The sequence below is a fragment of the Mustela nigripes genome, chromosome 14, assembly GCF_022355385.1.
Source record: "Mustela nigripes isolate SB6536 chromosome 14, MUSNIG.SB6536, whole genome shotgun sequence".
Classification (NCBI taxonomy): Eukaryota; Metazoa; Chordata; class Mammalia; order Carnivora; family Mustelidae; genus Mustela; species Mustela nigripes.
In genome coordinates, this window is record NC_081570.1 from 82,526,860 (window position 1) to 82,553,547 (window position 26,688).

Consider the following 26,688-nt stretch of genomic DNA (forward strand, 5'->3'; position numbering starts at 1 on the left):
TGCCAATCTAATATTTTTACCATTGTATGTTACAGACTTCTTTTCCCAGGCTGCTTTCAGGATTTTCTCTTTGTCATTGAGACTTGTAAATTTTACTATTAGGTGACGGGGTGTGGGCCTATTCTTATTGATTTTGAGGGGCGTTCTCTGAACCTCCTGAATAACAATCCCATTTACAATTGCACTAAAGAGAATAAAATTCCTAGTGATAATTTTAACCAAGGAGATAAAAGACCTATACTTTAAAAACTATAGAGCACTGATGAGAGAACTTAAAGATGACACAAAAAAATGGAAAGATATGCTTTGGTCATGGATTGAAAGAATGTCATAAAAATGTCCATACTACTCAAAGCAATCTTCAAATTCAATGTAATCCCTACAAAAATACCAATGGCATTTTTCATAGAACTAGAATAATTCTAACATTTGCATGGAACCACAAAGATCCTGAATAGCCAAAGCAATCTTGAGAAAGAACAAAGCTGAAGGTATAATCACAGATTTCATGATATATTACAAAGCTATAGCAATCAAAACGTTATGCTACTGGCAGAAAAAAGACACATAGATCAACAGAATAGAATAGAATAGAGAGCCTAGAAATAAACCTACAGCTGTATGGTCTATTAATCCATGACCATAAAATACAATGGAGAAAAGAATCTTTTCAATGAATTTTGTCGGGAAAATTGGACAGCCACATGGAAAAAAAATAAAACTGCATCATTTTCTTATACCTTATACAAACAAATTACAAAATGGATTAAAGACCTAAATATGAAAACCAAAAATATAAAACTCCTAAAACACAGGCAATAATCCCTTGATCATTAACTTTAGCAATATTTTTCTAAATATATTTCCTCAAGCAAGAGAAACAAGAGCAAAATTAAACTATTGGGATTACACCAAAATAAAAGCCCTTTTTTCAGTAAAGGTAACCAACAAAATGAAAAACCTACCTACTGAACCGGAGAAGATATTTGCAAGTGATATATCTGATAAGGGATGAGTATCCAAATATGTAAAGAACTTGTACAATACCAAACAAAAAACCCAAATAATTAAAAAATGGTAAGAGGTCCTGAACAGACATTTTTCCAAAGAAGACGTATGGTTGGCCAACAGAAACATGAAAAGATACTCAACATCACTAATCATCAGGGAAATGCAAATCAAAACAGGATTTGTAGAGATAGCACTACAAACCAGTCAGAATGGATAGTTTTAAAAAGAGGGGGCAGGAAGAGGGGGGCTCTTGTGCATGGTTGGGGAGAATATAGATTGCTGAAGCCTCTGTGGAAAACACTATGGAGGTTTCTCAAAAAATTAAAAATAGAAAAACTGTATGGTCCAATAATTCTACTGAGTATTTTACCTGAAGAAAACAAAAACACCAGTTCGAAAAGGTATATGCACCCCTATGTTTATTGTAGCATTATTCACAATCGCTAGGGTATGGAAGCAACCTAATTGTCCACCAATGTGTAAATGGATAATGAAGATGTGGTACACACACACACACACACACACACACGAATATTAGTCAACATAAAAATAAATAAGATCTTGTCATTTGAGACAACATGGATAGACCTAGAGGGTGTTATGCTAAGTGAAACCAGTCAGAGAAAGACAAATACCATATGATTTCACTTGAACAAAACAAATGAACACAAAGGACCCCAAAAGATTCTTAAATACGGAGAACAAATTAGTGGTTGCCAGAGGGGAGGAAAGTAGGAGAATGGGTGAAATAGATAAAAGAAATTAAGAAGTGCAAACTTTCAGTTATAAAATAAATACATTATAGAGATGTAAACTAGGGCATTACTAGATGTAAACTAATCCATAACACAATGATGTTATATGATAGACTACACTTACTGTGGTGAGCATTGATTAACATATAAAATTGTCAAATCAATATGTGCACACCTGAAACTAATTACTAATATGTTAATTATATTTTAATTTAAAAAAATAAAGTAATTTAGGGAGAACGAAAGAAAATGAGGGAATAGGCTTATTGGATCACAGTGAGTTTGTGATTTTAGGGTTCTTATTCTGCATCTAACCAGTTGCAATCTAGTCTTTAGACACAGTATATTTAAAGGAATTAGGATGAATGTGAACAGAGCTTGATAAGAATTTTTCAAGAAGATTTAGTATAGAGAAAAATGTCAAGTTCTTTATGACAGTTTTAGAAAAACGGATGATTCCTTTCTAGCACATGGTGATGATCCACATTTCATTTTTTTAAATCCTGCTTAGATAATATTGTTGTTCTCTTTCTCAGCTACCTTGTTACTACTGTAAAATTTATCATAACCAAAATCCAACTAACTAAATTTCTCTGGTTATAACTAGAGAAGCTTTCTTTATTATTTCACATTTAGAAAAACAAACATCAACAAAAGAAGTGGATGGGAAGGATTTATGAGATGTAAAATAATTCCAGTAGCATGAACTTGATTTCTAAAGTGTTTTCATATTGATTAAGTATCTAATTTGGTATAGTTTGGGCCACTAACTATCTTAGTTTTCAGATAAAAGAAGTTAAGTGATTTGCCCAAGATCACACTGCTAGGAGAGTATGAAGTTTATTTCAGTTCTTCTGACTCCAAATTTCTATCTTTATCCCCAAACATGCGCAGCTTATTTACTAGTACTTTGACTTCTTAAAACGAGTTCATATCTAAAAATTCCAGAAAAATTATCCATTAATAGCTAATAGCTTATTATTGAGAATGGACCGTGTTGCAGGTCCTGTTTTAAGTCTTTATACAAACTGGCATATTCCATCCTCACACTGTTCCTATGGAGAAAATACTATTGTTACCCTCTTTTGAGGATAAGGAACCAAGGCTTGGAGAAATTGGTGGGTTGGGAATTGAGACGTGGATCTATTTGATGCTGGAACCCATGCTTACGGCCACAAAGCCACTTTTGCTAATTTTCTTTTGCTCCAGTAATAAACACCACAATCTCAGTGACTTAAAACAACACAAATTTTTATCTTACCATTCTAAAGGCCAGAAGTCCAACGTTGAGTATCACTGAGTTGAAATTAAGTTGTCAGCAGGGTTGTGTTCCTTTAGGAGGCTGTACGGGAGAATCTACTCCTTTGCCCTTTTCGGCTTTGAGAATCAGGCCACATTTGTTGGTTCCTGGTTCCTTTCCATTTTCAAAGTCTCCAGCACTGCTTTCTCTACTGGATTTCTCCAGCTTCCCCATTTAAGAATGCTTGTGATTATACTGAGCACACCTAGCTAACCCAGAAGATTCTCCTTGCTTTTAAGTTCTGCTGATTAGCAATATTAATTCCATCTGCAACCTCAATTTCTCTTCACTCTGTAACTTAACATATTCAGGGATTAAATGTGGACATCTTTGGGGAATATTACTCTGACTACCACCCAGTTCGTTCCCTGTTCACAGAAGGGGAGATTCAGTGAGGTTTAGAATGCAGTACTACATTTACTTAGGTAGAAAGTGTTACTGGAATGTTACAGAAATACTTTCAAAAAATAAATGTGTAAACAAAAATAAGTTGGTTACCATAAGGAAGCCAGAAAATAAGATTTTAATAAAACAATTGTGCATAGTACTGTGCACTTTACAAAGTGTCTCCACACACATCTGGTCCTCATAGACTACCTATGAGGTAACTAAGTCCTGACAGTTAATTTACACTCTTGCTGCCCTACTTTTCTTTCTTTCTTTTTTTATCTTCCCTTGTTTCACAAATGTTTTTCCCAAAATAAATCATACTATGTAGGCCTAGTAAAAATTATAATTTGAACCTAAAATAAGTTCATTAAAATTTTCCACAGCTTTCTATTACTTTTGAGTTTAGTTTTCAAGGAACTCCAACTGCGGAGGATTCTGAGTATCATTTGCAGATGGCAGGGCTTGAGAAGGTTTGTCTCAACAATAAGAGGAAAATGAGAAGAAAGATATTGTTAGGAGAAGTAAGAGTGAAGTTGGTAAAAATAAACAGGCATTTGTTCATTTGAAAATACATATTGGGGGGCGCCTGGGTGGCTCAGTGGGTTAAAGCCTCTGCCTTCCCTCAGGTCATGATCTCAGGCTCCTGGGATCGAGCCCCCAGTCGGGCTCTCTGCTCAGAGGGGAGCCTGCTTCCTCCTCTCTCTCTGTCTGCCTCTCTGCCTGCTTGCAATCTCTCTCTGTCAAATAAATAAATTAAAAAAAAAAAAGAAAATACATATTGGATGCTTCACTGTTCTAAGAACTAGGCATACAGCAATAATTAACACAGTTAGGAATTTCTGTTTAGGGAGCTCAGATATCAATTTCTAGACGAAGATATAGATGATGGATAAATTAACCTGTACGTGTATATTACCTCACGTGAGAAGTCCTGGCAGGTCTGAAAAGAGAAGGGCTGCAGTTGCTATTTTTTATGGGGTGGCCAACAAACTGCTCTCTGAAAAGGTGCCATGTGAACAGAGACATGAAGGATGTAAGAGACAGAACCATGTGAATATACAGGTAATAGTGTTTTAGACAAAAGGAATAGTAAGTCCAAAGATCCTGAAGTGGATGTATCCTTGGAATATTGGAAGAAGAACAAAAAGCTATTTTATTTCTTCCAAATTTATTGAGATACAATTGACATGTAACATTGTGTCAGTCTAAGGTATATAGTGTGTTGATTTGACATATTTATATATTGCAAAATGATCACCACCATAGCTAATACCTGCATCATGTCACATAATTACCATTTCTTTTTTTGTGATGAAACATTAAAATTGACTCTTAGAAATTTATATATATCATATATGATATATATCTTACATATATCACATATTATATATGATATATATCATGTGATATTATGTATATTATATATATTCCATATGTATATATTCCATATATATATTCCACCTTCCGGGGATATGTGTATTTTCAACAGGAGGAGAAAGCCTTACTCAACACATGAAGATTTAGTAGTGGAGTTTTAGACTTTAGTAATAATGTTGGTGAGGAAATGTTTTTGGAGAATGGGACCAATTGCTTCCACAAATGACAACATGTTGTTATCAACTGGTGCATGATATGGGATCTTTATAAATAAGCAGTTGTAATTTCAGACATTTACTACCAAAAGAGGTTATTCATTAACATCAGGGTAAGTGTGCCAATTAATTGCTCTGGACTAAGAGAAAAATAGGAACAAGGAAAGGTTTAAGGGTATAGGATGGTTGTAAATCCTCTTTGTTACTCTTCTCCGGTTGTCTTTTAAAGCTATGATTCGTTTCCAGGTGTTTTCACCAGAGTAAATGGTAAGCGTCACAAAGATTCTCAATATTTTCTCTTTGTAGTTCTTTGACCCATTAATAGGATGCTAAATTTAAACACCTTTGTAAATGAGAGCACAGTGGTGTCCTCATAATGCAAGATGCTAACTCTAGTAACCCCATCCATTTAATAAAGACAAGGGAGATGTCTTTCGCTCTCTTAAGTGGCAGAGTTAACCTTATAATCTGTCATAACTCTGGTAAAGCAAGAAAATTCTGAGAAAGTCTTTCTGACACATTTTTCTAGACTTCTGGAAGAACAGTATATAAAGAATCAAGAAAGCCTGACATAAAATGAAGACAGCTTACTGTTCTGTCTTTTTTCTTAATTGGAAATGCTATTTTATAAGAAGCTCTATTTTATTTTTACATATTTCAAAGATCAGGTTGGTTCAATTAAACTAGGAAAATCTTCATTGGTGCTTTAATAATGTTTTATTTCAGAGCTCATGGTGTGGAGGTCATGGTCCAAATAGAAGCTGATAGCCCTGATAGTGCATTCTGATCCAGATTACAAAGAAAATTTTGGATTATAACTGCATTGTCCCCAAACAGAAACACAAGAGAAACAGCAGAAACTAGAATGCAACGCAAAAGTGCCATTTACTTTGATTTTTCATTTGCAATTTATTGGGTTTTCATCACTAAGAGTCATTATTTATTATTTATTCACGTACCTACCCTATTAAACAAACTTCTACTAAGTATCTACACGACACTTGACTTTGCTAGATGGTGAGAAATAGAAATTAGTCAGGGATAGTCTTTGACCTTCTGTTGCCCATAATCTAATGTTCTAACCTAGTCAATAGTATTGGGTTGAGTAGAGTTCTTCAGAGTGTGGTTTACCAAACTTCAGAGTACGACCATATTTGAAAATAGGGTCTTTGTAAATGTAATTAAGTCAAGAGTAGATCACACTGCCTTAAGGGTAAACCCTAATCCAGTGTCCTTATAAAAGGGTGGGAGCGATATTTGAACACAGACACACACAGAGGGAAGGCAGCCATATGAAAACAGAGGCACCAGTTGAAATTATGGCCACAAACCAAGGAATGCCAAGGATTGCTAACAACCACCAGAAACTAGGAAGAGGCAAGGAAGGATAATCTCCTAGAGACTTCAGAGAGAGCATGACTTTGCCCACACCTTGATTTCAGATTTCTAGCCTCCTGAACTTTAGCACAATAAATTTCTATTATTTTAAGCTACCTAGTTTGCAGTAATACAGATACCCATTTTAATATATCTATACTAACCTCAAATAATTCTCTCCTTCTCTCACTTTTTCTTTTGTAAAGTCATTCTGTTTAAATAAAAAAACCTTTCAAACAGGTGTTCTGGTACCAATTGATCTACATAGACCCATTCTCTCTCTCTCTCCCTCCCCACCCCACCAATTCAGGTACTTTGATCTTCACTCAGGGTTGATGTTTTCTTTTTAAAAATACTTCTATAACATTATTTGCTTTCATAGTGATAGTATTTTGTGGTGTAAATAAAGGCTAGTAGTAGAGGACTTACTTGAAGCTGAAGCCTTTCCCCCCCGCCCCCCAAACTTCAGGTGGTTGGGTTATAATTTCTTCCTGAATTTCAGATACTTTCTGTGAGAAGCAAAGATGGAAGGAAAATTATATCAGGCCTTCTTAAAGTTAAATGAAATTTCTACTTGGCCACATCTTAATAAACAGAAGCCAGCTAAGCCATAGTTCTTTTATCTGCACCAAATGAATGGCATTTCAATCAATAGATCCAACAGCAAAGAGCAAACCGTGGTAGTAGAGCTGCCAATGTCAAATATAGCAAGTACTCAAGACTACATTGGCAGGGACAAGTTTTGTGCAAATGTTGTTTCATGAAAAGCAAATTCTCATGGTAATTGTTGGTGACCATGGAGATCATGTTCTAAATTAACATTGTACGATTATTGATTTGGAGGTAGGAAATGCATTTATTCTGAAAGCTCATTACCTAGCAACCACCGAGGCACAATCACCCAACCAGAAATAGCCTCCATCATGGAACTACAGAGGTCAAATTACATGGACTGTTTTGTGTTGTTGTTGTTGTATCTATGCAAAGATAGATCTTCATAAGATAGAATATTCATAGCCATTATTTTTCAAACCTGTTCAAACTGGTTTCTTTTATAAATGATAGGATAGAGTGAAAGAAGACCACGTAAGGTGCTTAAGAAATAAAAAACATACAAATTACTTGCATTGGGTTAGATACTTTTTATTTTTTCTTCAGGGGAAACACTTCTTTCTTCCTTCCCTATGGGCTCTTGCATTCTCTCCCTTGCTTTCTCTTCTCTCAGGACTAACCATATACAAAATCTCAGAATGTGTACATGCAGAATCATCCAACCAACACAATCTACTCTCACATGGTATTTCTTTTAAAATACTTTTTCTGAAAAATTTTCCCAAGATAATTATAATCAAGATAATCAGAATTCCAACATAGATGTGAAACAAGATGTAACTGGCCTCCCCTTAGGCAAATAATCTCATGAGAGACATCTATTATGAGATGAGAGTCTAAATGCATGTATTCAATTCATGGAGTTAAATAGTAATTCACAGGGAAATAATGTTTTTCAATGACAGTAAGTACTTGTGAATCTACTTTTAGAATCTACTTTCAGCTCACCTTTTTATTGCACTTTTATAAAAGAAGGTTTTTTGGAGGTGGTAGTGACACATATGTTTAAAAACCTCTTACAATAGCCTGAAAATAGGCTCAGGTCAGTTTTTTTTGTTTTTGTTTTTGTTTTTTAACATATGCTAAAACATAGGAATAAACTGAACTTTCACATTAAAGCTAGGAGGGTAAAATAATCCAAGATCTTGACCTTCCTAACATAGTATGCCTATATAATTCTTAATAATGTTTGGCTAATTCTGATTACATCTCAGAGGAGGAAGTAGTAACTCACTAGAAAACCATAATTCTAACCTAATACTTTGCAGGGGAATAATTATGTAAACCATAAATGTAACCATATCCCAAATCCTTAGAAATTGGTCATAAATCTCTTTAAAAAGTTTACTTTTTAATATGGGTAGATTTGCTTTGTACAGTTTTTTATCATGCTTAATGTTAAAATCCCCTAGGTACATGTGGAGCAGCTATATGAATGAAAAAGTGCTTGGGGAACTTGGCATGATAATTTTAGATATTAGTTACTGAGCTGGTAAAGTTAATTTATAATCAAGTAACCAATGAATGAATGCTTTACTCACCAGTTCCTATATTCTGTCTGTTAGGCACACCATAGTTCCAAGAGGCTCTACTGAGCTGAATTATAAAAAATATATCTATACATAACTAGAAACATGATAATGTATATAACCGGGGTTAAGATTCTTAGCTAGCACTAGCAATGTGTTCCATGACTCATTCATTAATAAATATTTATTGAATGCCTACGAAGGGTCAGACTTGGGGACTTAGCAGTAAACGAAACAAACAAACAAACAAAAATTCTTGCCTTTGTAGGGCACTAATTCTATGATGACTTTAATTACATTACAAATTAAATAGTTAATGAAAATTATGCATAGTATTGAGGAACATAACTGGATTTTTTATTGAAGTAAAATTTATATACCATGTAATGTACAGTTAGGAAGTGAACAATTTAACAAGCTTTGATAAATATATCAGTGTAATTACAACTGCAAAGTATAGAACATTTCTGTTACCCAGAGAGTTCTCTTAGGCTCTTCCCTAGTGAATCTATACCTCACATAAGGAATCACTGTTCTGATTTCTCCAGATTGTTTTTTCTTGTTCTTAGATTTTATATAAATGGAATTATAGAGTATGCATTCTTGTGTCTTGCTTCTTTCACTCAGCATAAAGTTTTTGAGATTTATTCATGTTGTTATACCAAAGTACATTCCTTTTTATTGCCTAGTACAATTTCATTGTTTGACTATGCCACAATTTGTCTATCCATTCAAATGTTGATGGACATTTGGGTTGTTTCTAGTTTTAGGTTCTTATGAATAAAGCTCCTGGAAATAATCGGGTATGATCCCTTTCTATACGGGTCTGTTGTCAGATTCCCATACTGTGAATATTTCCTACCAGACTGTAGCTTGCATTTTTACTTTAAACTATGTCTTTTGATGAACAGAACTTTAAAATTTTGATGAAGTCAATTTTTTTTCTTTTATGATCAGTGCTTTTCATTTCATCATTACAAAGGCTTTACCTCCTCAAGACTCACAAAGACATATTATGTTTTATTCCAGAAGCTTTAAAGTTTTAGTTTTGGGTTTTAGGTATCTGACCTATTTTAAGTTAATTTTTCTGTGAAGTATATGTTCAGTTTTATTTATTTTTCCTGTATTTATCCAGTAATAACTATCATTTTTTTGGAAAAGACTATTCTTCAATTGAATTGCCTTGGGGCATTTGTCAAAAATCAGTTAACTATATATGTTTCTGGTCTCTTTCTGGATTCTCTATTCTGTTCTACTGGTCTATTTTTTTAATCTTTATACAATACGATTTTATTTTAGTAAATTTTGAAAGCAAACAGCACTTTTTTCAAGGTAGGTTTAGCTATCTTAAGCTGTTTCCACATATATTTAAGAATCAACTTTGTGATTAGAAAGCTCATTTTAAGTTTCATTTTTAATTATGTGCTGTTGATATATGAAAATTTAATTTAATTTTATAAATGACTCTGTATCCTCAGAACTTGCTAAATTTATCTATTAGCTCTGTTTTCTATGTAAATAACTATTATCTGCAAATAAAGACAATTTGTAACTTGATTTTCAAATTCTTATTAGGAAATAAAATGTTTTTGAGGGACAAAATTACTAATAATGTGAATACAATAATGAGAAACCAAGCTCACATTATTTCAAGGTTATGTGTTGAATGTGAGACAGAGATATTTTTGTATCCTTATTAACCTAGGCCATTACTCTCCTTTAGAAATACAATGTGAAAATTGTTCCTAGTAGCCACATTTTGAAGTGTAAACAGAAATGCATATAATTAACTTTAATATTGAATTTTATTTAATTCAACATATCCAAATATTATCATTTTAACATATAATCAATATAAAATTGTAAGGTATTCCTAGTTTTGTCTTTGACACTCAGTCTTTGAAATCCAGTGTGTGTTTTGCACTTATAGCACATCTCAGTTTGGATTAGCTACATGTCAAGTGCTCAATAGCCACATGAGGTTGATAGCTTTCATACTGAACAGTGCAGATCTAAAGGATAAAGAACAACTATATAAATAAGTAACTTGTGGTTGAATAACTATGTATTTTGTTTTTCTACAAACACATGGAAACAAAGATGATAACTTTGAAAATTTACTTCCTAATGCACATATTGCAATATCTAGCACAGTTTTCATTATATCTTAGGAAGGCAACCAGAGCCCAAGCTCTGAAGGTAGACTGCTTGTTTTCCTAAACCTGCCTCTATCACTTACTGTGCCACCCTGGACAACATCCTTATGCTCTCTTTGTCTTAGTTAATTCATCTGTAAAATAAGGGCAATAATACTTCCTATCACATGGGACTGTTGAAGGTTAAGAAAGATAAAACTTAGAAGAATAAGTTAAATGAGATCAAACAGTGCCTGACACATGGTACACACTCAAGGAATATTAGCTCTGAGTATTTCACTGTGTGTGTGTGTGTGTGCGTGAGTGTGTGTGTGTGTGTGTGTGTGAAACCCTTATATATGATCAAGGTAAAAAATGGATCCAGTAGGAAGTTGGGTTCGTTTATGTCCCTCCTAGTTGGTCTTATGGTTAAACTGAGCCACATATATCAGGTTGATATATTAGAGTGGAATAATTTGGAAGCATGACACTTATGAAGAAAAATCATGAGGAAAGTGTCTGTGGAACTAACGAAAGAGACAGCTGTCTAGCCTGGTCAGCCAGGAGAGGGTCTGTCTAGGGATCTCAAAAACACTCTGTATTTGGAGCTGAATGGACTTTTCAGACATTTTCTATAGATATATTTGCTCTAATTTCTATTTCTGGTCCCAAGCTGCCAGTAACCTCTGCTGGCTCTGCTGACATCTGGCAGCTCTCTGGCTCAGTAACTTAAGTCAAATTACCTTTTTGTCTTTGTTTTAATAACTATTCTCTTCCATTCTTCTCCCTGGAAGCCGGAGAAAGGACTAAAGAAAAATAAGAATCCCCTCCGAGGCAAAGTCTTAGATTTTTGAAAGAATCTATTTTGGACTCGCTTTAAAATCCATTCATTTTGATGAATATAATCTAGTGTGTGTCTGGAGCCAGCCCAGTAAATTTGTGAAGATTCTCGGCTTCATCTCAGTACTCTCAGAGAGACAATAATTCTGCACTTCGGCAGCATAATGAGATTTATTTGCACAACTTCCATGAGTGTATCTATAGAATGTGCTTGTGGGGGAGAAGGGTTATTCAAGTGCTATCATACGACTTTCTGCTTTCAGTAAATGTTTGCTATTTGAGATATTTTTCTATGTATGTGTCTCTTAGAGTTTCTTTGCTTTGTGATGTGTTCTCCTCTTGGGAGGCTGGCAGTGTAAGTGGTTGACAAAAAAAGCTAATAAATCTGAGGTTAATAGGGCTCTAGACAGCAAAGTACATAGAATAAGGAGTCTCACTAGCTGCAGAGTATTGTTGAAGGAGGAACTGTCAACAGAGAGTCTGATTATTGCAAAGGGCAGGACAAAGCTCAGAAAAATTCCACATCAGTTTTCAATTCAATGAAGCAATATCTCACATCAGCATATAACTCTCCCTTGGGATTTGAAGTTGGAGAGAAAGGAGTCAAGGAACAATACAACTTTCTGTGGGCTTTTAGCTTAGTTTGGATTTGGAGGTAGCTCAGGTGAAATAGCTTGAGGGGCAAGGTGCATAGGAATGGAGACTCAGAAATAATGCACCTTAAATATATTAAAGAACAAGCATGGTGGAGCCTTGTGGATTTTGTGATAATTTGCCATTCATGTTTCTTTGGTGGCTCAGTGATACAGAGTCATTCTCTACCTGTAGGGAAATCAGGTGTATTTAAGTGTTAGGGGCTTATGGTTACACAGCATAGATGAGCTAGGCTGGTGGGAAAGGATTCAGCTCACATGGAACTTGGGCAGGAGCTAGGTGTGGAGACAGTGACTGCTGATGTCTGAGTGTCATGGCAGCCACCACTTTGTATTCCCTCAGTGAGTTCCTCAGGTGAGGTGAAGATATGTTGCTGTGGTGTGGAGGCGGCCTGCTAGTGGGAGAAGGGTGCTTTCTCTGAGATCAGAACACAGAATCTGTGACAGGAGTAGAGAAAATATTTCTTCAAAGCCTCTAATCTGTAAAATAAAGTAAACATTAAATATTTGAAACGTTATATGTTTGAGGAATAGAATAGAAAAAGTTTAAAGTGCACATCTGACACAATAATCAAAATACTAGGCTGTCTCTGATTTATACATTGTTTTTTCTTAAAATCAAGTGAACCACTGCTTGAAATGTATGCATTTCTTACACTGAAGAAAGTAAAGGATCTCTTTTACAAATAATATGTGAAGAATTAGGATAAACTGGGTTTCCCACATACATTGCAAGGCTCTCAGCATTTACTGAGTAAACAATTTGTGCCAATTTCTTCATTTCTAGGTATAGCAGGATGGTCTGAATAAGTAAGGATGAACTCTCACAGCAATCCCATACAGTGGCAATTCATTGACTCCTACTGGATGTCCAGTTTTGTATGAGGCACTGGTCCATATGGGTGGGGAACAGCAGAGCAAAAGACATTACAGAAAGCTTAGGGGTATCTGCCAAGCCCACATTCTACTTCTCTGGAGACAGCCATGTAACCCTGAGCAAGAAAGGGAGAGTATCACCAAGATAGTATTTAAACACCCTAGCTCCTAATAGCTATCTACCTTCTCCTGTAGCCTGTCACGGCTTCCTATCTGAGTTCATTGGAATACAATTGTTTTCTTAAAACCCATTTCCTTTCCTGGCTTATGCTAGTTTGAATGGATATCTGCTATTTTTGAGGGAAGCCAGAATTTATAAACAAAGGAAAATGAATAAGTATTAAATTAAAGTAGAAATAGTCCTTCCTATTCTAATTTCCATCTTTCTGCCTCATATGTGTGTTTCTCTTGATGCTCATTTTTTTCCCCCTGAACTATTCAATTCACGCCTTCTCTTCTCTCTGCTCTCTCTTTGTAATTTTCACTGATTTCCTGGTCCTTATAATAATGTCAATATAATGAGTCCCAATCTTTTCTCTGATTTCTGCTTTTTATGCACATCATGCTACAATAAAATTGGGCTATTTCCTATATGACAGAAATCTATTCCCCACATGGTTAGTGTAGCAGTTATTACTGAACTAACACAGTATTTCCCATATGAACCATAATCTTTCTTTTCTTTTTTTTTTTTTTAAGATCTATTTATTTATTTGCGGGGGGGGGGGGGGGGGGGGGGAGGGGGAGAAAGCAGTGGGAGGGAGGGGCTGAAGGAGAGGGAGAAAAAAAAAAATCTCAAGCAAACTCCCGACTGAGGGAGGAGACCAACATGGAGCTCATTCTCATGACCCTGAGATCATCACCTGAGCTGAAACCAAGAGTTGGGTACTTAACCAACTGAGTGAGTCATCCAGGTGCCCTGAACCACAGCCTTTTCTACCTCAATCTCCATTCGGCCAAATCCTACCTATTCAAGTCTGTTTAAATGCTTTATCTTTCTGATTCCCCTCCTCACCTCATCTTTCCTGTCCTCCTCCATTTCAGACATACCCAACACGGAGAGTAATGTCTCTCTTTAAACTTCCCACACTATGATAAGTACATTACATGTGCTAACTCATTTAATAATAACCATTACCTTATTATGTATATCACTCTATAATCATCGCTATTTTACAGATGAGTAAATTGAGACAACAATCAGATGACTTTCTCAAGTTCATGCTCCTAGTAGGTGACAGATTCAGAATTCAAATCTAGACAGTCTGGTTCTAGATTCCATATTTTTAACCCTTATTCTATAATGCCTAAATATCATCAGTGTTTTCTATCTAGTGTTAAAGAGGTTAATGGAGGCTTCCTTTTGAGCTACACTGTAATCTTCTTGAATGTAGAGTACCTGTTTGATTTTCTTTGGCTCCCCTATAATTGCATAGCAGGGTGCCTTACACATTCCAGAAACTCAATAAATATTGGGTGAAGGATTGATTCTCTTATTTTGTTCCTGCATCACTTTCTGTGGTTTGGTTGTCCCTAAATTTAACCAAACAACATATTAGTTAATGGTCAATATGTTGATTTATCAAAAGCCTTATTAAGAACAGAGTGCCTTCACATCTTTCATGCCACCTCTCACCTCCTCCTGGCTGAAGAAGAAAGTGGAATTGGTTTGACATGACAAATTTTGTGGGCTGCTTTTAAACAACTTAATAACCTCCAGGATTTCACAAATTGATCTTTTTCTTAATGAATTGCCCCAGAAACTTTCAGGTTTGAGAGTCAGACCAACTGCTCCATAATTCATGAGTTAGTCCTTGTATTCTTCTTGTAGTGCAGGATGAACTGATTAATTTTTTGGACACTTTGGCAAATCTGATCTGGATGACTAAGTCCCTGCCCTATTTTAAATCCTATTTCTTAAGTCCTCTGGTAGGAATTATATTATGTCTCTGACAATAGTAGCCTTTGTAATGAGAACTGAAACAAAACAGGCATTAAACATGCCCATGTTAACCAACCATTATTCATTTCTCTTCTTACTGCAATGAGAGTCTACCCTTTATTTTGACTATATTTGAAATATGCTTCTTGGTTGCTAAATGTTACAACCTTCCTGCTAAGCTGATTTTGTGTATCCGAGTGTATGCATAGTTTGAGGCTTTGGGTGGTAGAATTTCATTTATTTTTTTGAATGTTTGGTTTGGGGATTATTTATTACAGCAGCACATCTCATACACGCATGACCTTTACCTTGCTCATGAAGAAGGGCTGGTCACACAGACAACAATCTACTTAATCTTGCTTTATTATGCCATGCAAGTGCCTGGGAAAAATTCTGAAGCTCATGATGTAGTCAAAATAAACTAATCTGTAATAGTTGAAGATGTTTCTCTCTTGTGTGAAGACTATAGTTTCAACAACTTTAAAGTGAGGCATTTATTTCTTATTTATTTTCCTATTTATTCCTTATTTATTCCTTTTTTAAAAAATAAGTACTTACTGGCATTCTATCTTGTACCTGGCAAGTGATAGGTCAGAAGAAGCATATAAGAATGAATACTGATCCCTGCCCTTCAGGAGTTCCTCTGATGGAAGGACATAGTCAAGTCAGGTGTCAATAAAAATATTGGGTGTTTACAGAGGGAAGAGTGACTAACCCTAGGGGTCTTAGCAAAGGTGAATTTTGAACCAGGTCTTCATGGCTAAAAAGGAGTATACAAGACAGAGAGGAGGGAGAGAAAAAAGATTGGGTATGAAAGAGAGAGAGAAGATGAAAATGGAAAGGAGAGTCAGGCTTTGATGGGGAAGGGCTTGGTGTGGTTTTCCAGAAGGATCAGATTATACTCTGAAGGTTACAGAGAAAGTCTGAAGCTTTTGAAATATGAGAGTTACATGCTTTTATTTTTTGTAGGAAGATCACTTTGGTGTCAGTGGGAGAATTTGGGGGGAAGGTAAACGGGGGCTTCCTGTAAATACAAAACAGCATTGTTCAGAAGATAGCCATATTAAAAAAATAAATAAAATCAACCTTAGTGGAGAGAAGTATTTTGTTTTTATTTTTATTTATTTTATTTTATTTTATTTTTTATTTTTAAATTTATTTATTTATTTTTAAGATTTTATTTATTTGACAGAGAGAAATCACAAGTAGGCAGAGAGGCAGGCAGACAGAGAGGAGGAAGCAGTCTCCCTGCCGAGCAGAGAGCCTGACGGGGACTCAATCCCAGGACCCTGAGATCATGACCAGAGCTGAAGACAGAGGCTTAACCCACTGAGCCACCCAGGTGCCCCGAAGTATTTTGTTTTTTAGTAAGCATGTGCTGATAATTGTTAATGACTTATTTATCCTATAATAAAATAATTAGCTATGGTATGCCTTTACTGCTATGTACAGAATCACTGTCATTATCCCAACCCACGACCCATATCTGAAACTCAACCAAAACTTTGACATTGAAGAGAGTTCGTGTCCATTTGTGAACTATCTGTGCAACAGGACTTGAAGGAACCTGTAATGTCCATTGGGCAGCATAATGGCCTTAAAACTAATTGTGGAACTCAAACTTTGTCTGCTGATAAAATCAGAATCAATCACTTGTTTATCTGATGGTGTTGGTGATGATGATGACTGTGATGCAATAATGCAAATGATGCTTGGAAAAATGAGCTGCCTTTTTCTCGTCCATGGAAACAAATGTCTTCTTTAATTATGAAGAATTGTACTGTTCTAAGCAAAGAGTCTCACATCCCATAATCCTAAAAGGAGAATCTTGTCATTCAGGGTACATTTGAGTAGCACGCTGGGTTTATGTGAGAGCTGGGGTATATTATGGGGTAAGGAAAGGTAATAAAACATATAAAGAAAAAGTAGACATGGAGTCCATCTTTAAGGTTTATATACTAATGAGTCTTTTAAAATGTTAAAAATATAATGGCCAAATACTACAGAAACATAAATGTGTCCACAGTGAATTCGAACTTTAGAAATCTATCATGATGTTATGATATTTGGCTTGATCCGATTTAGCCCAGGTAGAAGTGGAAGGAATTTTGCAGTAAGAAGCTATGATCATTTTGATGTCAAGGAGCAGTGATGGAAGTAATGACAAGTCAAGGCAAGGGCTACTACTGATGTGAAAAAGTAGGAGTCCGTCTTCTGATTCATATCCAAAGACCTAAGTTCAAGACCCAGCCCAGCCACATATTGGCTCTGGGACTGTGAGAAGTTCATTTAAGCAATAAGAGCCTTGGGTTTTTTATCTGTAAAATGAGCAAATTTAATTATATGCCCTTTGAGTTGCTTCCTGATTCTAACATGCTTTAATTCCATGAATTGACATGACTGTCAGAAGGCCCAGAATTTCAGGGGTTTCAGTGAATCTGATCAAGACTCTTGATGGGTTGCTGGGACTATGGTGCTAAGCAGCACTGTGCTGAAGCAGTGTGGGGGAGGAATTTCTCTATATTCCTTCCTGGGTGGAGCTGATCTCCATCTGTACCTTAGTTTCCACAAACGAATTATGATTATGGAGTTTCTGAAGCAAGCCAACTACTCACAGGACTTAAGCTACCAAAGGTAAAGGAGAAGGAAAAGGAAACAAGAGTAGGATACTCTGTCACCTCTTTGCTATAGTGGCAATATGGTGTTGTGGTTAAAGCATTGGTTAGCTCCATGATTTAAGCAAATTAGTTAATCTCTCCAAGTCACCTTTTCCTCACTAGTAAAACTGGACTAAGGGTAGCATCCATCTCATAGAGTAGGCTTGATTCTTTTAGATTCAGAGAAATAATTTGGAAAAAATAGTATTAATTGAGTGATATCAAAGCCAGGCACTTTGTGTGACCTTTAAGCTCTCAGTCTCTTTTATTTCTCAAAAGAAGTAAAGGGAATATTGAGTAGAAGACTGGAGTGGCAGAGAGGGAAAAAAGAGGGACACCAGAAACAACAGTTTTGTAGTGTTGTAGCTTTGCCGAGGGCTGGCCTTTGTCCCACATACTCATTTGTCTCAGTTTTCTCATAATTCATAAGCATACTGCTATTGTAGATATGACTTTTGAGTTTCCAGAAATCAATAATAAAGCAAGAGAAAGTTAGTGGAAGTGGATTCGTAGCTAAACATAAATGTGGCTTTTGCATTTTATGTTCACACCAGTGTATTCTACTTTAAATTTCTCTAATTTTGTTTTTCCCACATTTCAACTTGGTGGAAATCATTTGCTATCCTTATGTTCAGTTAGTGGATTTCTTTTGTGGGAAAGAGAGCTTTTAAAAAAATTTACTGTAATGACCACAGCGTAAGTGAATCCTTTCTATAAATTCACTTGGATTTTTCCCTTGAATATTGTAAATGAAATGTAAGAATATATTTAACATCCCTGAGAGAAGCAATGGGTTCCTCTTCTATTACTTTTAGGTCTACACCTAAAATTAATTTGTTTTTGCTCTCCATAGAGGGCAGTCTAAGACAAACTGCATTTAAAGTAAAACAAGAGTGAATTGGAAGACATAGGGAAGAACTGGCTCAGATAAAGATTTTTGAAATACTGTGGCATATTATCCAAAACGACTGTGAAAATGTCTTCCCTTGAGAACTTGCTAAGTAGACTGGCTTCTTCCCTGTTTATATTATTTTCAGCACAGTGGTAGCTGATAGTGTTTGTGTGTGTGTGTCTGTGTGTGTGTATGTGTGCACGTGTGCGTGTGTGTCCGTGTGTGTCAGGGGAAGTGGTGAATTCAAAGCCCCTTCCAGTCCAATCTTTCAGAGTCTAATACCAAAGGGGAAGGAACCTTCACAAAGAGCCTTTATCATTAGAGCCAACTTAATGACAAAGAGCAATTAAGCATTTCTATGGCGGGTAGTATTCTGTGTCTGTTAGCTATTATTAAACTTATTGAGTTTTTGAAGGGATTTATCTCTTGTTGCCTCTCTTTGCCTTTGGCTCAATAGGGCAATGAAATCAGAATTGCATGCCTGTAACAACATGGGGCGTTGCCACGGGATGAAAGATGTTACCAATTTAGCCTGCCGACCACTTCAAAATCAAGAGGAGGAGCAGATGGGCTGGCGCTGGAAAATTCTCCTACTTGCTAAATGAAAATAACTCATAAAATACTAAAGATGGAAAAGTGATTTAAAAATTAAGCAAACACAATTCAATTTTTTTTTTTTCATTTCTGTTGGTTTGTTGCTTAGACAATAAAGTCAGGTCTGATCTAGGATCAATCAAAAAGGATATGTTGAAAGCATACTGTCTATCTTTGTTACAAACTATGGAGTACAAAATTAATGAGTTTTAAAGATATGGACTGCTTCTAAGGAGAGTACATGTGGGTACCTGGATAAGGTGCACACACACATTTGTATGTGTGTGTGTATATGTCTGTTTTTATCTATCTGTAGAACTATATTAGCAGTCGTCCTGAATTAATATTATATCCATATCACATATAGACAAGACTAACTGTTAACTTTATAGATACTGGCATGTAAAGAACTATAAATTATGTGATATGCAATACACATATTGTAAAAGAGAATTTTAAAGGAGATTAATATGAATGGAAGCATCAGGACTGACTTGACCTGAACATTCAAGTGCATAGATGGGAGAAGCAAGACAATCAGGTATGACAAATAATTTGAGCCAAGGTAAACAGATCACCCAATGGGGACTAATTATTTCTTGATCTGGAATTATAGACGATAAAACAAGGTAGGCAAATGGGCTAAGAGAACTAGACAGAGTTGGAATTAATGCAGTATCCATGATAGGATCCTAAATTGGAGATGGAATAAGATTTAGTGGTTGGATTAGTTTGGATTTGGAGGTAAGCTTCATTCACCTCCCCCACCGTTGGATAACTGTTTAGTGGAATTATTTGGAATGATGGGAACTGAATAATTGTGTAAAACACCATAGCGGAGGCAAGTTTTAAGTAGAGTTTTAAAGGTAGGGAGGAAAATAATATAGCATAGAAGTTGCTGCAAGCTTGGTGACATCATTCATTTAAAAAACATTTGTTGTGGTATGTGGGTGGTTCAGTCGGTTAAGTGTCCAGCTCTCAATTTTGGCTCAGGTTGTGATCTCAGGGTTCCAGGGACCCAGCCCTGCATCAGGCTCCATGTTCAGAGGATTCTCTCTCTCTCTCTCTCTGCCCCTCCCTCCCAAAAAAAATTAAAAAAAAAATTAACATTAACTCTTTGCAATGTATACCCAAGAAACAAGTTCCCTGTCCTCCTGGAGTTTATACTCAGAATGATGTCTACATTTAATAGAGTTATTATATTACTATTCTGCTGTACAGAAAAAAGTAGCTGCTTTTTTTTTTTTTTTAAATAGCACATCTAATCTTCCTTATGATTCTCATCCCACTGGATAATAGGAAAATATAAACTTGCCAATTAATATCCCACCTTATCATTCTCAATCCCAATCATTAAGGTTTCTGTGGGCTAAATCTTTACTAAATTCAGAATTTTCACTTCCTCATTAGGGCTAAATTAGATTGTTTCATACAACTCAATCTTTTTGCAGCTTGTTATTCTTTCAGATTTTTTGTCCTTCCTGCTCTTTTCCACACTGTCATCTGGCTGCAGAGGGCTTGTTTAGGCGGCCTTAAGCTGTGGAAATGAAGGGGGGGTCAGAATTCACATGGTGTCTTTTCTATACAGGCAATCTCAGCTAATGTGACACAACCAGAGCTGTTTGAATTTTTGTGCTGGCTGAGGAAGTCTGTCCTTCGAGTCAACCAGTTCCCTCTGATTCTGGTTTGGCCATGATGGGTCACTGCTCCCAGCGACAAATTCACACATGCTCACTGGGGCACACAGGACACCTGCATGTCATCTGTGGGCTCTATGGAGCCAGAAGAACTGTCTCCATCGTTCCAGCTGCCTCCTTGACCAGTGTTACACTGTTGTTCCTAGCCTGCCCAAGCGATGCCTGAGAAAACATACCACCAGCTCCCTTCTCTCCCACCTGGCATTACTGGGATTTCTCAGACTTAACCAATATATTTCTATCATTCCTGACATCTTGAAGATTCTACTCCTGTTTAGGGTTGAAAAACACTAAGAGTATGCACACAAAGGAAGGGCCATGTGAAGACACAGAGAGAAGGCAGCCATCGGCAAGCCAAGGAATGAGGTCTCAGAAGAGACTAAAGCTGTTAACACCTGGATCTTGGACCTCTAGGGCAGTGAGAAAATAAATTCCTTTTGTTTAAGCTACCCATACTGTGGAATTTGTTATGGCAGCCCTAGCCAACTGAAACAACTCCCAAAGCAGAAAGTTGAAGACTTATACATAGGATTTCTTGGCTCTCTTTTCCCTTTGCACAGTTTTCTGGGACAGAAAAACTGTACTTCCTATTTCCTGTGCATGAACTTTCCTATTCTAATTCTCCTTTTCTTGCTATGCACCAAGTCTCCTATTTACCCATGATGGAAGAAAGAATATCTCTCTCTACATTAATTAAAAAAAAAAAAAAAAAAAAAAAGGAATCCATGATTTGCGTCTCTCAGGCATGATTGACAGCCATGGAGTAATTTGCAAATAACAATGAAACTAGGGTGAAAATGTATTAGTTTAGTGTCTTCAAAGTATTATCCCTGCCATATGGCCTAGTGGGCAAGACAAGCTTTAACTGATAATCACACAAGTGAATAAGTAATTATAAAAAGGAGTAAGTATGATGAAAGTAAATATAGGACCTATAAGATGGGGACCGACAGAGGTCAGAGAATTCCTCTATAAGAAAGTGGCATACCTGGGAGTTGAAGGATGAATAAGATTTAGCTGGGAGGAGGATGAGAGTGTTTCAGAAGTGCAAAGGCAAAAAGGTGGAAGGGCACTCCCCTCAGGAGCCAAATGGAAGTAAGTGGGGGGTGTGGAGGACTGGATCAGGACAAACACAAGAATGAGGCACAGGATACAACAATACACTGGGCTATTATGTTCAGGGCTAGGGGATTACATTAGAGGTTTGGGAGCTTGACCCCAGTGCAAGGGCAGCTACCAAAGGACTTTAGCCTGTGATTGCCAATTTGTGATGATGGAAACTCCAGGGAGCAAAATATATAATGATAATAGCTACAGTAGCATTTATGAAATGCTTCCTTGGTGTCAGGAGGCTTATGTGTTGTTATTTAACCTCCACAATACCTGGCGAGGTAATAACTGCCACTCTTCATTGGGCTCTGACAATAGTCCAGGTACCATATTAAACACTTTGCAAGTATGTCTGTAATCTTGCAACAAACTTGTCAGGAGGTATTATTATCTCTTTATTTTAAATAGAATGCAGGCAGAGAATGCATGCTCAGAGTTGATTACCTGATGATGAACATAAGTGGCAAGAGCTGCTGTGCAAACCTGAAACTATACAATCCCACCATTCTGCAGTCAGAGGCATGCAGTGTGCTTAGAGAAATGACTAAAAAGTGTTAACAGAACCCAGAGCAAGATAAACAAGGAAGAAGTTGAGAGCTTTAAACAGTCCCCAAACTCTCATTTTGGCTGTATTTAGGACAAAGCCACACAATCTACTTGTCACTGTACCTGCCTAACTCACCAGCAACCCACTAAGTCATCTTGTATTCATGCCATGTGTATTAGCTTCCTAGGGTTTCCATAACAAATGAGCACAAACTCAGGGGCTTACAACATAAAAATTTATTGCATCCAGGTTCTGGAGGCCACAGGTCTGAAGTCAAGATGTCAGCTGGGCGATATCCTCCCTGGAGGCTCTGAGGGGACTCCTTTCTTACCTCTTCCACTGGTGGCTCTAGGCATTCCTTGGCTTGTGGCTCTATAGCTTCAATCTCTGTCTCTGTCTTCACATGGCCTTCTCCTTCTTTCCCTTGTGTATGTCTTCTCAGTGTGTCTTTTAATAGGACACTTGTCATTGGATTTAGGGCCCACCAAGATAATCTAGGATGATCTCATCTTGGGTTCTTCAAATAATTACATCTACAAATTCCTTTTTCCAAATAAGGTCACATTCACAGTTTCCAGAACATGGACACATCTTTTTCCCACTTTGCCATGTATCACATTTCAGGAAGCTCCTCCTTTGTTCTGGATGAACACACCCAGGCAAAACAAACAAACAAACAAGTTATTACCAATTTTGTTGTGATCTCTTTGCTCCTAGAGACACAAGACCTCCCTGCTCTGGGTTCAGCTCTCTTCCTGTGATTAAGAATTCTGACCAGGGCACCTGGGTGGCTCAGTGGATTAAATCCTCTGCCTTTGGCTCAGGTCATGATCTCGGGGTCTTGGGATAGAGCCCCGCTTTGGGTTCTCTGCTCAGCAGGGAACCTGCTTCCTCTTCTCTCTCTCTCTCTCTCTGCCTACTTGTGATCTCTGTCAAATAAATAAATAAATAAATCTCAAAAAAAAAAAAAAAAAAAAGACTTCTGACCAAGCAAGGAGAGGTTAAAGTTCCAGAGAAGCCCATGGATTTTCTTTTTTCCCATTTTGTGTAATTAGAGCTTCTGTGGTATTGCACAACTGACCAAAATCACATAGTTTTCTTTCTTCTTTGGTAGGGAGATACACAACCATTCTGACTGGTACATAGCGTCTGAGACTGTGCGTTGTACCTAAGAGTAAAAAGTCTATCTGGGATATAAATAATAGTTAAGACCTGAAGATCATTTCTTTTCTCTTTTTTAATTTGTCAGTGTTAGCTCAATGAAGCAGAGTGAAAAAGATCTTCACACAGCCCCGCGTTAACATATTCTGCTCTACTCACTCATACATCCAGGCATAAATGATAAGGCATGGTATGTGTTTGGAATGGAGCCTTGTAATCTGACCTGCAGATCAAAAAAGTGCTAATAAGTGGCAATCAATCCATCAGCCAACAAATGGTTTTATTTTCACTCAGTGAGGGTTTCATGCTTAAAGGGGAGATGGATAATTAAGACTTCATGTTTCAAAATATTAAATATTGATTTGTAGACATTTAGCAGCAGGCATAAAGCTCTCCTGAGGGATGACAACAACTGTCTAAAAGATTATAAAAGATTTTATTTCTCTTGGTAGAATTTAGCATTTATTTCTTATTTAAAAGATGTGAAATGAGAGTTAGTAAAATATTATATCAAGGAGATAGCTCGGAGCTCTGCAAATGGATGTCATGTCTGTGGTATGTGGCTAGCCAGAGTTAAAATAAAACCGTTTTGCTAGTTTCATATCGGCTTTTGGTTTATTGAAGTGTCAGAAGGTTTATAAGCTCTTCAACTCAAGTTTTGATTGTTTTATCCAACTACTGTCACTTCTTATCAGTATTAAAGGCAGAAATCAAAGAAAAGGCCCAGGGGAGGAGGTCTTCCAAATGTTGCTTTTTGCTGTCACAGTTGTAATGTTGATATGCTCTTGACAGGCCCTTTTTCTTGCCACCACGGAGTAATTAGGGGGATTTTTATAATAGGCTTTACCAATTAGTTAATACAATTTTTGATTAAACACTCCTTTGTCTCAGCCTTAGAGAAACTGCCTGAATGAGTAGGAGCTAGAGATGGGACCTACAGGGGCTAGAGGGGGAGACACTATGATGAGAGCAAGGGTCACGAGAGCTTTGATCTTCCCAAGATCTTGAGTCAGGAATATTTGTCAGTGCAGGCAACTGGGACAACATTAGGGCCAGACGTATTATGCAGACCTCATAGAGTAATTTTGCAATCAATAGACCCCACGAAATGTGCACTTTTCTAGCACCTCAACAAAATTTAGTGCCTTTCACAAGGTTTTCCATACTAATATGCTCTTTTGGTTGAGGAATTGTGCAAGTACAGAAAAAGACATCAAGGTGAATGGTTGTGGGGAGACCCACGAAACACTCTAAAGATTGTGGAAATATCCAGCTGGTAAGATATATAAAAATTGCAAAATTCCCCAGGGTTGCCACAGATTCTCGTGGATACAATTTGAGTTTCATCTTTATTTATACTACTTAATATGCTTCAGGAAGGACAACAAGCATGCTCTTGAAAATCCTAAGGATTTGGTTTGTTGAAGCAAGCTCTTAGTTGATAAAAATAAAAACCACAGTTTATGTCAGAATACTTTTGGCAATATAAGGCTTGGGGTTGTCAGGTGATGGTGAGGGGTGATGAATCTTGGGTCTGCTCTTCCCCTGGGGTTAAGATTGGAGTTTATGACCCTTGCAGTGCCCCTCCCCCCTGGAAGGGGGTACACCTGGAGGGAGCTTTGTTCTTCAGTTTCTCTGTTGCCCTTCCCCCGTTTAGCTCCAAGAGTGGCTACCTAACTCCAAGCAACTTCTCAAATTTCTTTCTCTTCCAGTCTTCACCCTAGGTTTTGTCTGTTCTCATTTTAATACTGGAGAAAAGTGACAAACGCTGGATTTAAAAAATCAGAGTTTGGATTGAAGTTCTCATAAACTTTCTTCCCATTGAAGATAATAAAACATTTAGGCATTTTGCTTTTGGCAGCTCCTTTGACTTTTTAGGATTGAGGTAGGTAACATATCCTCTAGGCATATAAACTGTGGAGAGAAATCAACAAGAGCCCAAAACTCTCAAATGTAGCCATGATTCTCCAACAGATGATCCTTGGATCTCTAGGCCTGGTAGACTGCTTCCTATTGATTTTTTTTTTTTTAAATCAATTGCACGGGGGAGGGGGAGGCTTTAGAATTGCTCATTAAGGAGGTTGAGAAAGAAGCAAATTTGGTTCACGTTTTCGTATGAAGAATTTGCACTTTCTGAATCTGAGGTGCCCAGCACTAGAGCTGTGAGCTCCTGCCTCATGCTTTGAGGGCTCCACTGCATATGTTCCATGGCAAAGTAGAAAAGATTTAATGAATAGCCTTGCGGTATATGAAATTGATTTCTTTAGCGAATATTAGTTTGGGAGCTCCGTGTGTGAAACTGACATGCAGTGTCACAGCTCATTTTATTTTGTTTATTGCACAGGTATATTCAATTTGAGAATAAAAATATTTTGGTATTTCCCACTGAAGTTCATGTGATTTATTTCAGAGCTATCTTTTGCTTATAATGAAACACTTAGAATTAAAAATGCATACTTTTAAGGGCATATCCTTTTTTTATTAGACATCTGAATGCATCACACTGTTTTATCAGCAGTACTAAGTAGAGGATAGAACAGGGAAGTGACAGAAAATCCATTTGACAGAGAAAAGAGGTTCTCTTCCATATGTGGATGTGATTGCATGTGTGTAAGTAACATCATGGCAATCGTAATATGAGGATAGACATCTTTTGGCATCATAATGGCAAATCATAAGATAAAATACATTTTTTTTAAATGTGGTCTGTTTTGGTCACTTGATTATTTCATACTTGCAGCAAATGGAAAATAGACTAAGACAAGAGAATCTACTACATGAGATTGTAAACTAAGTCCTACATTATATCTCTTTTATAAGTGAAAGGAAATTTAAAACGCAAGTCATCTATTTGGAAAAGAAAAGGAGATGATATAGTTAGAAATAAACACTCGTATTTTGTTTTAAACATATATTTTATAAAACAAAGAAGCAGCTGTGGTTTCTGTAAGAGAATCATTGAGAGTGCACTAAATGGAATATTTAAAGCTGTAAAGTGGAAGTGGGAATTCACACCAA